The following is a 15084-nucleotide window of genomic DNA, read 5'->3' on the forward strand; positions in this document are numbered from 1 at the left end:
GGCTGGGCCTGGCTGGGGTACTCCTGAAGCCAGCTGGGGCAGAGGCTGTTTATTTGGTTTCTCATTAACCAAAGGAAGTGCCTGGATCAAATGGGGCCTCTGCTGCTTGACTGCCTGCCCAGAGCAGGGCCCCTGCCTGGGCCAGGGGTCTCTACCCAAGGCTGGTTTAGGCCAGATTGATTTCTCTAACTGAGGGGGATCTGGATTGGGTAGAGCCCTTCCCACACGTCACCAACTGAGTGTCCTTGGGTGCCTCACCACCCAGCCCGGGACACTGGCTGCCCCCAACGTCTCAGTGGGGGATCGAGTTTCTGGGGGCCTGTTGAAAGTAGCTGTGGGGAATGTGAAGTAAAATCTCTGGGAGAGGGCAAAGCAAAGTATGGGGCAGCTTCTCCAACAGCCTAGAAGGTTTGTGACGCCAAGGTTGCTGTTGGTCTGAACTCCACATCTGTGCTTTGCCAGCCACACAGCACCACTCAGTAGCCCTTTGTAGCAGAGTGTCCTTCACCTGGACAATGCCTGTCACTGAAAAAAAATGCACTTTTACACATGTTATCTCATTGAATTTCCTAAACTTCCCTGTGAGGGTAGGAGGTGAAGAATTCTTGGCCTCATATTTGAGATGAGGAAAGAGACCTATTGCAAGAACACACATCAAGTGAACGCAAGTGCGAGGCTTCAAGCCCAGGTCTTTTTACTATACTGTGAGCAAACAGAAGTTGCTAGAGGGTGATTCTCCTCCACCCCACCCTTACACACACACACACACACACACACACTCCTTGCCCGCCTTGGGTGAGACTGAGGAAGTGTGCTTCCCTGTGGCTCTTGAAGAAGGGAAGCCATTTCCTCCTCATTCCCTTACTGTCTGTGTGGTTCAGGGAGGGACCAAGCCTAGCTAGCTGGAGGCAGGGGGTGTGAGCTTTCTGTGGTAGGGCCCCAGACCGGCCCCACCCTCAGCTCTCCTTCCTGTTCCAGCTGGGCCTAAACTCCCTCCCGGTGAGTCAGGGATAGAGGATGCTTCCCAGGTGAGGGTGGGGCTGCTTGGCTTCCTCCACACGCTGAGTCTAGATCACCAATGAAGCCAAGCTGAGCAGGTGCTAATCAGGCCTCAGTTTCCCTGAATGGCTGGGCCTTGTGGGGCTGAAAGGCCAGGGCTCTTGGGACTTTACTGCACTGGTCCATTTTAAGCTCCCAGCCTCCCTGAGGCACCAGGGATGTGGATGGTCTGGCACCCTTTAGGCAGGGACAGGAGCATGAACCAAAGGACCCAAGAAAAGACCCGGCTCTACTGAGACCATCCTAGGTTGGGCCCTGCTGAGAAAGCGGCCCTTTGGCCACCTGGCATCAATCACTCTCGGAAATCCGGCCTGCCTGCCTGCCTGCCTGCCTGCCTGCCTGCCTGCCTGCCTGGTGTCCTGTCCTGCCCAGGCACGTCACAGTCCCACTGACACCCTAGCTGAGTCAGCCCCAGCCTGCTGGGGGACCCTCCTCGCCCATCTGCTGCCAGCCTCCCGTACAGCTGGCCATCAGATCTGGGGAGTGAGGGCCTCAGCTGGTGCTTGTTAGGTTGGCTCCCCTTTGGGAGGCTGCTGAGGGGGAAACCAACCCCCATCCAGGACAGGGGTCATAGAACCCAAACTGAAAGCAATTTAAGGGCATGGGGGAGACGGTAATTATAGGTTCTGTTTCCAATGGCTAATTATCTAGCTGGCAAAGAGAAAGGAAAGAGGGAAAGCTAGGGGGGTGGGGATAAGGAATGTGTGAATGGGTAGGGAAGGGCAGGAAGAGTTTGCCATGGGGCCTTTTGATATAGGGGAAAGAGCCCTGAACTGAGAAGCTGGAGCCCAGGGCCTGTCCAGATCTACCATGACTCTTTCTGACTAGGGGCAAGCAGGTCCCTGCCTCTTTGGGCCTCAGCTTCCCTGTCTGGGTAATGAGGAGTGGGATTACATTTCTTCAGTTATCCAGAGAATATTTACTGAGCACCTACTATATGCCAGTCAGCAATCTGGGCACTAGGGTACGGTGATGAACAGGATAGTCATCTCTGCCCCCAAGGACCTCACATTCTAGAATGACCTTTAAGTGCCTGGTTAGTTCTTAAAGTGCTTCTGTGGTGATCTGAGAGGCAGAATGGAGGATACACAGAATTAAAAGCTTGGGTACTAAAGTTAGCCTTCCATGTGTTCATTCATCCCTTTTTTAACAAGTGTTGAATGCCTGGCACCAATAAAGAGTAGCTGTTGCTTCTCCCACGAGGTGTGGAGTGGCCAGTTAAGCTCTGGAACTGCACTTCCCAGAGATCATTCTTGCTTTGAGAGTGGCCCCCAAGCTCTGGCTAGTCCCATCTTCATTGACCAAAGCTGGTCTTTTGCAAAGTTCCTAAACATCGTCATCAGAAGTTATCTTGAGGTCTCACTCCCAATCTGCATCCCCTTTCCCCAATCCCACCTGGGCTGGGGGCTAAGAAAAATATACCCATGATTAATACGTCCCAAAGCCAAAGTAGAAAAGATGTGTGCCCTCAGCCCTTACCTACTGCTGTGGCTCCATGGGCTAGTCTCTACCAGCCTTTCCCAGGAGCAGTAGGTAAATGCCTGGATTCTGGCCAGGGCCCTAGGGAGAAGCTCCAGGTGGCTCCTTTGCTCCCAGGGTACCAGGAGCAGCCAAGGAGACTGGGAGCCACCCTGCACTGGGGCCTGTCTGCCAGTTGGATTCTGATGGACAGAGCCCTTGTTCTTGGGGGGACCAGTGGGTTGCCTCCCTCACTGCCCTCATGCTTGTTCAGTAGAATCTGAGAGGTCAGAGGCCAGGAAATGGAAGAGCTAGTACTTTCCTGAGAGTCCTTTTTAGATCAAATGTGTCATGGGGAAACTGAGACCCAAATACCAGAAGGGACTTACTGAGAGGCCTATGAAGAGTGCTGATAGGGCCACCTCTTTTCCCTCACAGGTTACAGCTGTGGGCCCTCTTTGCACACAGCTGTTTTGTTCTCCCTGAATCCCCAGGAGCCCGTTTGAGTGAACCAAACAAACCTGTATATGCACAGTATTTATATTGACAAACTATGTAAGTTTATACAAGGCAATTACCAAAAGGACACATAATCCTGAGGGAAATATGGCCCTGGGAGGTTTATGCCTGGTCAAAGCAGATCTGGAAAAGCAAATGCACTAACAGTTTGCCCCCTCCCTGGGGCCCCTCTCTTGTGGCACCTCACGCAGCTCTGAAGTCACTCCTTGACAAGGACAGCCTGACAGCCTGGAGGTCTCTGTAGCGGCCAGACCAAGGATTGGGCATCTCGAGGCTGCGTGGGGCCCTAAATGTCTCGGGATTCATCCTTCCCTGGGAACCCAAGACAGTGGTCCAACCTCCCTTGCACACCTCCAGGACCTCCCTCCCTCCCTCCCCCACCTGGGCAACAGGCCTTTCTGGACCGCCTGACTGTTAGCTGTCCTTGCCCTGTCTTCAGGCCCCCTGCACACACTAATAGCCATGGCAGTAACATGCTTTCACATGCAAATTGCTATGGAATTCTCAGCCCCTGCCTGTGCCCCAGCCCCCAAGGCCTCCCCCTGGGCAGATTCAGAGAAGAGAATGGAATCTTTCAAGCTGTTTGGGCGTTTAGAGACCTACTAGTCCAGCCCCCTAGTTGGATGGATGGGAAAACTGAGGTCCAGAGGAGGGAAGAAGGAATTGCCCAGAGTCACACAGGGAGTTTACCAGGACTGGCCCTCACCCAGGTCTTGTGACTTTCAGCCCATTGCCCCTTCACATCACCGCACAGCTTCCCAATCCCTCTTCTCCCACCCCACCCCCACCCATGGCTGTTAATTGTGGGCTCTGGGATCCCTCCCTTTAGCACAGCCACTCATCCAGGGCACTCTAAGTGGAGCCTGGAAGTGTAGAATCTAGAAAAGAAAAGGCCAGAGGTGCCCATGACTTAAGGGCACTCCCCAGGGAAGGGAGACTTTCTCCTTTCAAACAGGCAACAGGCAGGGTTTGCTCACTTCTCTCTCTGTGTACGCCCCACCTCCAGTACCCTGATCCTGGCCAAACTGCTCTTGTCCCCCACAGCAGGCCTGCCAAGCCATGCCAAGCCTTTTCCTGGGCTCTAGCCCCACAGATCTCCCAAGCTTTGTGTATCATCATGCTGCTGGAGTTGCCACCAGCAAAGCCTGGACCCTGAAAGACCCTGGGAGGCCCTGGGAACCCAGATCCCAGCTAGGGTATGGAAAAATCTCCTTTCTCTTCTGTTCAACTGAAACAAGATTGGAATTTTCTGAATCAAACTTTACAAGGAAATGAAAATAAACACCAAAGAGGGGGAAGAGACCAGTTTACAAGAGCACAGGTGACTGTTCCCAGCTCAGCTGAGGTCTTGCCACAGATGGGTCTGAGTTAGAAACTTCTGGGTTATCCTTTAGTTCTGCCTCTTCAGCATCTCTTAACTCTGCTCACTTCTTATCACCCCCAATGCTGCCACACTGGTTCTCCTGCCTGGATTATGGATTATGGCACCTTGCAACTACAATCCCTGCCTCCATCTATCCCTCTCTCTTGCAAACAGCAGCCAAAGTGATTTTTCCCAAACTCTATCCTGTCTTGTCAACTTCAGTTTCCATTTCAGCATTTCACGTTTGTCAATCATCCCTTAACTCCGTAGCACGGCAGTTGAGGCCCTGGGTGATCTGGCCCCTGCTACCTCTTGTTTCTCACTTCAACCCCTCCACACTGCATTCACCTCACATTCCAATAACACAAGTCTATTCACAGGTCCCTGAGCAGGACAGAGACCCTTAAGCCTCTGAGTCTTTCCATGTGTACTTCCATCAGCCAGAAATGCCCATCCCCTTGCTCCTGGCCTGCAACTCCTATGCATCCTTCATGTACCCTCCCAACCCTCAAATCCAGGCAAAGTTGGTACTCTCTTCTCAGCTTTTGTGGTGCTTCTGCTTACACTATGTAGCCTGTCTGTTTCCCCAATATATTTTGAGTTTCTAAAGAGCAGGAACTGTCTCTCATTTGTCTCTGTGTCTCATTTAAAGTGTGACCCAGAACAGAGCTGAGGACAGAGCAATATCAATGAAACTTTAAAACATTTGTCCAATTGAATGGGGTTGGCTGGGCTATCTCTGCCCTCTCTATCTGCTCACATTACTATCCAGCCAATCTGCAGAGTCAATGCCTTATTATATTACCCTACAATAAAAGCAAACATTTATTGAGTACTTACCACGGGCCAGGCACCATGCTCAACACTTAGTCACATGCATTGTTCCATGGGCACCTTATGTTTCAGTGAGGTCTCAGGGAGGTCCCTATCTGAGGTAGAACCATGATTAGCCCTGTCTTACAGATGAGGAAATGGAGGCTCAGACAGGGAAAGTACCTTGCTCGGGGGTACACAGCTAGGAAGTTGTAGAGCAGGGTTTGAAATCAAGAAGCCAGAATCCAGAGTCCACATGCTTAGGTACTTTGCCACTTGAGAGGAGTGAGGTGGCAGTGCCAGCATGGGGAGAGAGTGAGCTGGAGTCCTGTAGCCTGCAGCCTTGATGTCAGCCATGTGGCTTCAGAGGCCTCCTAGTACGGGGCTCCAGATCCCACACTCTGGGATCAGGCTGCCAGGGTTACATCCCAGCTTTGCCACTTTCTAGCTATGAATTCTTGAACAAGTTACTTAACCCCCTCTGTGTTCCTGGTTTTTTCTTCCATAAGGTGGGGCTGAGAGTAGCAGTCATCTCATGAGACTGCAGTGAGGATAGAGTGAATGTGCACACAGGAAGCCCCAAGAACAGGGTACTGGTGATTGCTCAGTATGTGGATCTTCAGAACCATGGCAGTTGTGCTACCCCTCCTCTCCATTCATACCCTCATCACTTCCCTCTCAAGCTCAAGGCCCCGGGGCTTGGCTGGCCTGACCTTGACTCCTGAAAGCCCAAGGGGAGGAACACCCAGTTTACTGTGCCCTCAGAGGAATTTGCAGTCAGAGTTGGAAGGCCTTCATTTGAGGCCTGACTCTGGCACTCATACTTGAATAAGTCATCTCTTCTCTTGAGGCTTGGGTTTCTTCTTCATTTGTTGGGAATGGAGTGATGTCAGCAAAACTGCTTTGTAAAAAGCAGCAAGTATACCTCAATGCAAGGAGCCATCACTTCCCATCAGAATGTGTGTTCCTTTAGGGCAGTGAACCTGGTGCTCAGTTAAAAGCTGATGAACTCATGAATCAGTGAGTATCTCCCACCAGAATCCATGCTCATCCTCAGCCAGGCTCCAGCAGCCAGAGGCCCAGATCTGAAGCAGAGACACCAGAGCTTCCAGGTACAGTTGGAAAGAAAGATGCGATACTAAATGGCTTTTTTTCTACACTCATTAGGTTGGTGATGTTTAAGCTAGTACAGCCTTTCTGGAAGGCTACTTAGGTAATATATATATGTATATATGTAAATTATATATCATTTTATCATTTATATATGACATATATATGATATTCATCAAAGTCGTTCAGTTGTGTCTGACTCTTTGCGACCCCGTGGATTATACAGTCAATGGAATTCTCCAGGCCAGAATACCGGAGTGGGTAGCCTTTCACTTCTCCAGGGGATCTTCCCAACCCAGGGATTGAACCCAGGTCTCATGCATTGTAGGTGAATTTTTTACCACCTGAGCCACAAGGGAAGCCCAAGAATACTGGAGTGGGTAGCCTATCCTTTCTCCAGCGGATCTTCCTGACCCAGAAATTGAACAGGGGTCTCCTGCATTGCAGGTGGATTCTTTACCAACTGAGCTATCAGGGAAGCCCAAATATATGATATACATCATACATAAAAATTATGTGTGTGGCTCAGTCGGTAAAGAATCTGCCTGCAGTGCAGGAGAACTGGGTTCAATCCCTGGGTTGGGAAGATCCCCTGGAGAAGGAAATGGCAACCCATTCCAGTATCCTTGCCTGGAAAATCTCATGGACAGAGGAGCAGCAGCCTGGTAGGCTGCAGTCCATGGGGTCACAAAGAGTTGGGCACAACTGAGAGACTAACACTTACTCACTTACATATATATATATATATGTATCTCAAAAGTCTAAATTGTTATCCTTTTACTTACATATATATATATATATAAAATCTAAAACATTATCCTTTTACTGGGTTCGTCACCTCTTAGTAACTCAGTTTCCTCATGTAAAATGGGGCTGCTGATACTACCAATGGCATTGGGTCATTGAGAAGATGAAGACATGGAAAAGACATTGAGAAGATAAGACATGGAAAGCCCTTAGCATAGGGCTGAACACATCATGACCACTCAGTCAACACTATTTTTACAATTATTATCTCCCTGTGTGATAGCTGCATAACTGCCTCTGTCATTAGAATATGATCTCTTGAAGGGTAAGAACTATGCTCTATTTTTTTACTTTCTGAATCTCCAGGGCCCAGTATAGAGCTTGGCACATAGTAGATGCTGAGTTTGGTAAAAAGAAAAAAGCCCTCAACATGAAGAAGAGGCACCTGAGGTCCAGTAGAGGACAAGTCAGGAGTTGGGCCTAGAATTCAGGTCTTCTGTCTTCAAATTGTGGTTTCTTGGAGACTTGGGGGTACAGGTGGGGATTGGGGCAACCACCCAGATTCCTTGAGCTGAACTGCCTGGGTTTTTTTCTGTACTTTGGGTCTGGGGTCCCTGTGGTCTGAGGATCTCCAGGACTGGAGCAGTTGTGCAGTCCCTCCCCCCGCCCCCATTCTTGCCCTCATTTCCTCCATCTCAGGCTCTAGCCTGGCCCAGTCAAACAGGAAGATTCATTAACCGTCTAAATATACAGAACCCAGGGGCCATGTGCAGCCTGCAACAGAGCTGGGGTCCCAGCAGGGCCAGAGCCTGAGGCAGTGGTGCTGGCTGAGGGTTGACTAGGAGGGGGTCTGGGAAGGGGGAATCCCCAGGAACAGCTAATGTGATGATTGATGGGAAGGTGAGTGAAGCCAGGCCAGTGCCAGGCCCCAGATCTCTCAGTCTCTAGTCCCCTTTGTAGCCACCTATCCTTGCATACCCTCTCTCCACCAGGCAGGTCCAATCTTGGTCCTCACGACCAATTTTTGTACCTGGTACCGCTCCCTGCACTCCCTAACCCTTCAGTGCTGGTCCCTGAGCCTCTGAAGTATGGAGCCTAAGAGGTAGGTGACCAGGAGTGGGGGTGGGTTTCCCTAGGCTTCTGCCTGCTTATTATTGTAAGGGCTATTTCTCTAATCAAAACTTCCCAATTGCCCAAGGGCCCCTCTGATTAATATTCCATGATAACAGGAACAGGTCACATCTGGCTGCAGGAGCTGGAATTCGACACTCCAGGAGTTTCGTGATTGGTCTGCAGGAAGAATAATAAACTCTCTTTCTCCTGCCCCCCTTTTCCTTTCCTTCTCATTCAGAGGCTCCCCTTTTCCTCTACCTCCCACTCCCCAGGCCTGTCTGCCCCTCTCGATCCCCATCCAAGCTCTGTGCTTTGCCCTCTGCCCACCTCCCCAGTCTTGGGCAGCCTCCTGGCCATTACCAGCTTCTGCTTTGCTAGCTTGGCTCTTTGGCCCAGGAGTGTTTTACACTGAGATGTGGCAGGCTGAGCAGGTAGGGTCATTGCTGAAGGATTACGGGTTCTCCGAATGTATCCTCTCATCAAGTCCTCGTTACCATCATCCTACGAGGAGGTGGTGTTATTCCTGTTTATTGATGGGATGTGGTACATCTGAGAAGCCACAGGACTTGTCCAGTGTCACAGGCTTTAAGTAACAGCACTGGGGTTTCAAACTCAGGGCTTTCTGCTTCCAAGGGTCCTCTTCTCTCCACCCTTCCCCCTGATCTTCTGAGGACAGTGTCCGTCCCTGGATGTCCGGATGGAGATGTGACCAACAAATAGGGCATAATCAGTGTGATGGATTTTTAGGCAAAAACGAGCTGAGATTTTTTAGTTGAATTTCATAGTCCAGAGAGGAGAAAAGACTTGACCACATTCATGTAGGAAGGTAGCACTGAATATGGGACATGACCCCAAGTTTTCTAACCCTCAAATGAAAACCCTTTCCATTTGTCATTTTGTGGACAGTTTTTGCACCACAGCTACATGCAAGGGACTGCCAGATGCCACCTTCCTTCCACCTGATCTGCAGAGACTTGCATAGGGCACAGCTGCTTGAGTTTGTTCAGTCTTCACTGGGGAGCTAGGCAGAAAGAGTTCTCTGCCTAGAGCTGGGTTGGGGTGGCAGGGCTAGGGGTTGGTATAGATACTGGGGGACAGAAAGGATTTGCCCTGAGCCAACCCTACCTTGGGCTTTCCAGGTGGCTCAGATGGTAAAGAGTCTGCCTGAAATGTGGGAGACCTGGGTTTGATCCCTGGGTCAGGAAGATCCCCTGGAGAAGGAAATGGTAACCCACTCCAGTACTTTTGCCTGGAGAATCCCATGGATGGAGGAGCCTGGTAGGCTACAGTCCATGGGGTAGCAAAGAGTCGGACACGACTTTACCTTAGGGAAAATTGTGTGGCCCTCTGGTCGCTGCCTCCTCCTCCTCCATGGATTCTCAGTAGCCGGAGTTGTCCAGGACACCCATTTTCTGTTCCCCTTCCCAGTGGTGGGACGCAGGCTTGACAAGTGCCTTACAGCAGTTTGACTTTGTTGAGGAGGGGCAGACCAGTGAAGTGTGTCCCCTTCCCCTTGCTCCCTAACCTGGCCCATTCCTCTGCCTCTCTTCTCTCTCTTAGCTCCCCTGGCATACACCTTCATTCCTTGCTGTACAGAAACACCCTGGAACCACCTTTCCGCTTCATCACTGGGTAAACCGAGGGCCTTGGATTAGGTGACTGACTAAGGCTTTGACTCAATCATTGTCCCCAGGCTCCAGGAGCTCTTTCCATCCCTGTTATCTCCCAGCTGGACAGTCCTGGCCAGAGGGCTAACACATGGGGTGGATCCATCCTCACATCCCGCCCCATGGTGGGGTCTGAGACCTACTGTATTTTGTAGTGAGTTGTAAGGCTTCTGGGACACAACTACTCAAGATTAATAGAGGCCCAGATGGGACTTGAGAGATCTTGAGCCCTCCCTGTGCAGTAGGGGCCCATGTCATCTCTCCGTCTTTGCTATCTCCCTGCCTCTGCTCTTAGTGCCCTAGCGCCCCAGCCTGTCAACTCAGACTCCTGCCTCTGCCTCCTCCATGGTCCGACATTCCCTTTGTCTTCTACACTGAGGGAAGCCTGACCTTCAGTTCCAGATCCAGGGTAGTAACAGAGCTTCTCTATGCCTCAGCTTCTTCCTCTTAAGGTGGGAATAAAAATCAGGTCTATCTCATAGGGCTGTGAGGACAAGCTGAGAGCATGCACATAAAGCATGTAGGACCATTCCTGGAGTGGAGGAAGCCCCTGTCATCATCCAATCTGGTAATAATGATAAAAGCTAACACCGAGTAAGGGGTTGCTCTATGCCAGGCCTTGTTCTAAGCATTTCATGTATGAGAGTTTATTTAATCTCCAGTGCAGTTTTCCATGGTAAGTGCTATCATTCCCATTTCAAAGATGGATATGCTAAGGTACACAGGTGTTATACAATGTGCCAAAGCTCACCTTTGCTAGTACTCTGTCAAGCAAGCATTTGAACCCATGTAGTCTGAATACAGAGTTTGACCTCACCCACTGAGCCATTTTGCCTCCTAAGAAACAGTCCATGCCTCCGCAGTACTTACAGGATAAAGTCTAAATTATTTAAGCTGCCACTCAAGGCTCTCCTCCCGACACACACACCATAAATCACCCTGAGAACTGAACACCAAGGCTACTCACTTGCTTCCAAGCCCCAGTTTAGGCAGTTTCCCCCACTTGGAATGTCCTCTTCCCACCATCACCACACACACACACACACACACACACACACACACACACACACACACACACACACACACACACAAAGTCCCTGTATGTCACACATGTGTGCATGCTAAGTCACTTCAGTTGTGTCTGACTCTGTGCGACCCTATGGACTGTAGCTGACCAGGCTGCTCTGTCCATGGGATTCTCCAGGCAAGAATACTGCAGTGGGTTGCCATGCCATCCTCCAGGAGATCTTGCCGACCCAGGAATTGAACCCTGGTCTTTTATGTCTCCTGCACTGGCAGGCAGGTTCTTTACCACTAGCGCCATCTGGGAAGTCGTAGATGTCCACACAGATACAAATCCAGTCTCTCCAGGTTTAACTCATCTCCAAAGCCAATGGGTTCAAAGTAAACACCTGGAATGGTGGGGTTTGTGTATGATTGTGTCGGGTGAGAGTGGAGGTGGGGGGTGGTTTGGGGGAGAGGGGAAGTTTAGAGGGACATTTCAAGTCTGACCACCCTCATGAGGCTATATGAGACCTTAGAGGTGCCATGAGCCACTGGTTCTTAACCATTTCACCACCTAGGACTGTCCTTTTTAATTATTCCTCCCCATTCTTCTCTTCCCCTTGTGCTCAATCCAAAGGCTTTAAAGATCTTGTCTATCAAAAACTGCATTTGAAAAATATAAAGCAGAACCAGCAGGGAAGGCTGGTCTCCTGGCAAATCAGATACCACATTTGAGAGGTATATGGATTTTACCTTCTCTCCCTACCCTGCTTCTTCTGAACTTGAGTTTGAATGACTTGATGTTACTTCTGGGCAAACCAGTTGCTGGGGCTGGGCCCCTGCAAATGAGAACAGAAAAATCAGTCTTTTTCTCTCTGCTGTTGTTGTGATTTTATTGTCATGGTCTAGGACTAACTGCAACAGACAATTGATCCTACTGCCCAATTATTGTCAGAAAGCAGTCCTTGAGATCAACTACCTGAAAACCCAGATCATCAGCATTGGCGGACAGCCCCCAGCATTCAATTGGTTTCTCTCCAACAATTTAATACAACAGGTCAAATCATTCAGTTACCTGGGGGTGCAATTTGCAACCAATTCATCTTGGAGGGTTCACCAGGAAGCTATATTGCCTAAATTAGATGTTCTTGGGGTGTTTTATTGAGAGTTTTTGAGAGTTTTTAAATAGCCACAGTGGCAATTGGTAACGCCTGCTTTGAAAATGTCCCAGACAGAGATGGCTGCAGGCCTGACTCCATGGTGGAGAACTTTGTATGTTGGAGGGAATTCAGAACTGTTTTCAGGGGAATGGTGTCCTCATCCATGGGAACCTTCTGGGCCTTCCTGTGAGAATTTCATTTAGGCCCTCTTGACCCATCGAAGCCCTCCCCTCTGCCAGGCTCTCCAGTTAAGCACACGGCTCTGCCCAGCATCAGTGACTCACCACAGCGACACTCTGGGATCCCTCTGGATAACTTAACCTTGAAGCCCCTGATGCCCCAGCCTTATCAAGAGCTCATTCCAGAGAATTAATATTTATGGTAGGCTGTCTACAAAGCAGACTCTCCACCTATCTCCTGGAGTCTTTTATTATTCTTAATTTAAGGCAGTTCCTCAGTGAGCTGTGTATCTGGAGTGCAACACTGTGGTCTTGCCAGAGGCAGAAAAGTGATTATTAGTTTGGTTCTGGTAACAGAGAGACCTGGGTTTGCATCTAGCCCTACCCTTTTGGCCTGTGTGTCCTTGGGCAAGTGATTTCACCTGATGCTCAGTTTCCTCATCTATAAAGTGGGAAATAGCTATTAATAACAATAGTAAAAACCAATAAGAATAATATTAATAATTAATAACAACAATAAAAAATAATGCTCACCTCCTGAGTTGATTTGGGGGATCTATGCCCGGCACATAGTAAATGGTGGCTATTATCGTTTATTTTTATTCTTGGAGAATTGCCCTGGGTCCTTGTAGCAGGTAGCTGGAGGGAATATTGTGAGAAAGTCAGCCTGGTCATTGCTAGCTGCAGGGATGTTATTGAAGACACTGCGTGGTAGCTTCTCTCAGGGTCCTCTTTGTGAAGGGTTAAGGGAAAGATGTGATTTCCTTTCTGACCAGGGAAAGCCATGCTTCCCTGGAACACTTGGCTTATTTTTATGTTACAGATGCTGTGAAGCTTATAATTGATGATGTTTGCCTTTAATGTGGCTACCAGGAGAGCTGAGAAACAAATGCAGACTCTAGTAACTATAGAACTTTAGAGAAGGCATTTTGTGTGTGTGTCAATTTTACTTCCGGCTTTATTATTTTCCTACCTCATTTTTCTTCATCTTGATTTCTCTGAAGTACATATTTTATCATTTTCTATTTTATGACATTTGTTCAGCTGTCCCAAATCTTTTGATGAATAACTTGTGATATAAATTAATGTTCTAAAAGGCACCATCATTTGCTGAACGTTTTCTGTTACCAGTGCTTACCAAGAATTAAATTATTTAATCTCACAATCACCCTATCAGAAAGGTACAATTATTATCATTTCTCTTTCATAGATGAGAGAACTGAGGTTTAGAAGGCCAAGTTACTCACTCTAGGTCACACGGCTTGGTAGACCTGGGAAGCAATTTCTACTGTCTGAGTCCAGAGCTATACTATCACTCTGCTGTGTACCTCTGATAAGTAGGCAGGTTTCTATGGGATGTATGTGTATAGAAGACAGGCTAGATAAATAGGTATAGGCAGGTAAGGTAGGCATAGGTGGCAGACAGTTAGATGAAAGATATGATTAGTTTTTCCATAAGATGACTAGGGTTGCCTTATGGAGGTGATATAATTCTAGCCCAACACAAAAAGAACTTGGTGTCTTAGCCTAAATAATCCTACCATAAAGAAATGTCCATTTTCCCTTAGAGCTTTCAAAAATTGAGATACTCGTGGCTGTTCATTAACACCTTCGCAGACCCCACTTCATTCATGCGTGTATCCATTGTACAGCTACTCTGTGGTTGGGCACTGGGGACACAGACATAAATAAGGCACGATGGGTCCCCATCCTCAAGGGGCTCCTGACTCACTGAGATAGACATATATGACGACTAGAAATCACGGTACAGTTGCTGAAACCCAGGCCTCTCCAGAGTGTTTGGGAAGTAAAAAGGTAGCCAGGGATGGGGAGCAGGAAGTCAGTGAGAGTCAGGAAATGATTTAAGTCATCATCTCATTGAGAAATGCTTCCAAGATGAGGAGTTGAGCTAAGGGTAGAGGATGATTAAGAGTTTGCTAGGCTACAGAAGTGCCAGAGGGCAGACAGAATCACATGGGAAAGGCACAAAAGTGGGTGAGACCAGGGCACTTCGGAGAAGCTGCAAATAATCTATTCTGGTTGGAAGGCAGAGGGTATTTCAGGTGGCCTAAGAGATGAAGCTAGGGGAGTCAGGAGGCCAAATTATGAAGGGTCAAGGTATTTGGAGTTCACCTCAGGACTGATGAGGAGTCCTGGAAAGGTTAGAGTCAGGGAAGGGACCAGATCAGCTTGTTGTTTTAGAAAGTCATCCACATCCTCAGAGCAGAGGGGGAAGGGGTCAAGGCGAGGAGAACAGCTAAGATGTAGTTTCCACTGTCCCATCCTGAGCTACTATTAGATGTGCCGCTCTCTCAGCCAATATTTATTGAGCACCTATTAAGTGCCAAGCACCGTTGTGGGCACTGGAGAGATCTCAGTAAACAACATAGACAAGTGTTGTCTATGCCCTCGGAGACACACAATAAACACTAGACATAATGAATAAGTAATCTATATATTATATTAGAAGGTGATTTGGGTTACAGGAAAAGAGAAAATAGAGCACAATTAGGAGGTTCAAGATTGTCATGGTGGGGTTGGCTTCAGGCCTTATCGAGAACGTGATATTTCACTAAAAATGTGTAGACAGAAAGCAGAGGTCATATGGGGACTCTTCCTGTGTCTGATTCCCACAGATGTTCACTGCCCAGGTCAGCGGACTTGGGCTTTAGCAGTCCTGGGTTCAAGTCCTGTTATGCTGGGCAGGAAACCACCTCTCAGAATTTCCATTTTCTCCTGTGCTCCTTGCCTTGCGTGACATGATGGGCACAACAATGCTTTGTAGTCTGACACAGGCAGGGCCCAGAAGTAAAGTGGTTATCACGAATCTTCTCTCCAGCGTCCCTTCCCAGGCCTCTGGCGACCCCAAGGCTCTTTGCACCTGAGGAGCC

The sequence above is a fragment of the Muntiacus reevesi genome, chromosome X, assembly GCF_963930625.1.
Source record: "Muntiacus reevesi chromosome X, mMunRee1.1, whole genome shotgun sequence".
Lineage (NCBI taxonomy): Eukaryota > Metazoa > Chordata > Mammalia > Artiodactyla > Cervidae > Muntiacus > Muntiacus reevesi.